Source organism: Sinocyclocheilus rhinocerous, unplaced genomic scaffold, assembly GCF_001515625.1.
Source record: "Sinocyclocheilus rhinocerous isolate Xijiao unplaced genomic scaffold, SAMN03320098_v1.1 scaffold600, whole genome shotgun sequence".
NCBI lineage: Eukaryota > Metazoa > Chordata > Actinopteri > Cypriniformes > Cyprinidae > Sinocyclocheilus > Sinocyclocheilus rhinocerous.
This window is the reverse complement of record NW_015653464.1, coordinates 789,124-790,031: the sequence shown is the minus strand read 5'-3', so window position 1 is coordinate 790,031 and position 908 is coordinate 789,124.

The window sequence follows — 908 nt, the reverse complement described above, 5'->3', positions numbered from 1 at the left end:
GCTCTCAAATGCAGGAAATACTGTTAGAACATACAACATTGTACAATACAAGCACTATTATAAAATCTTTAAAAAATTACTAGCTTAAATACTCTGAATATAGATTTTTTTCTTTTTCTTTTTTCTTTTTCCTGGTTAGCTTATGAAACTGCAAATGATACTAAATCAAATATAATTTAGAAGTGCATTATAAATTTGTTTTTCTCATTTACATTATTTATATCTAAAACATGCTTAGCCCTTGACATGACTAATGTCATGGTGTCATTGCCACTTTTTGGAGAAAAGTCATTTTTCTATGTTATAGATGCTAATTTTTTCTTGGACAGTTTAAATGAAATATATAGCACAGCTTACTCCTCCACACTACACTATATGCCCTGTTTTACCATTTTAAACTGTGCACGCTGTCACACACACAAGCACATGAAGTCGTGTTGTTTATATGGTGAAGCAGGTGAGCTGTGGGCGGGACAAATCTAAACCCCGCCCCTCCCTGCTGCTACTGCTACTGTGAGTTCTGGGAAAAACAACAAAGGCAAAAGAGGGAAAAGAGAAGGGGGAGGGGGACCATGAGCTCACCCCCTGAATACTGGCCAAGTTGATAGTGAGTCATCCCAGGTGTGCTCAGGTGTTTGTGTTTGTCTGTTTTCAGTCTCATGAGCTCTTTGTACGCCTCATGCTGTCTTTGTTCATTGCATGCTTGTATGGAGCATCTGTTTGCCAGACAGACAGAAAGAGTAAGTGAAAGAGGGTGTCTTTGATAGTTCATCTGTCTGTCTGGCGAGTTTCTGCAGGTCAGATCTGGCCTGCATAGCAGCAGAAAGCAAGGGAGAGAAGGGGAAAGAGCGAGAGAGGGAGGGTGGGAGAGGACTAATCCCTCCGCTGAGCCTGCCTTCACAACAGCA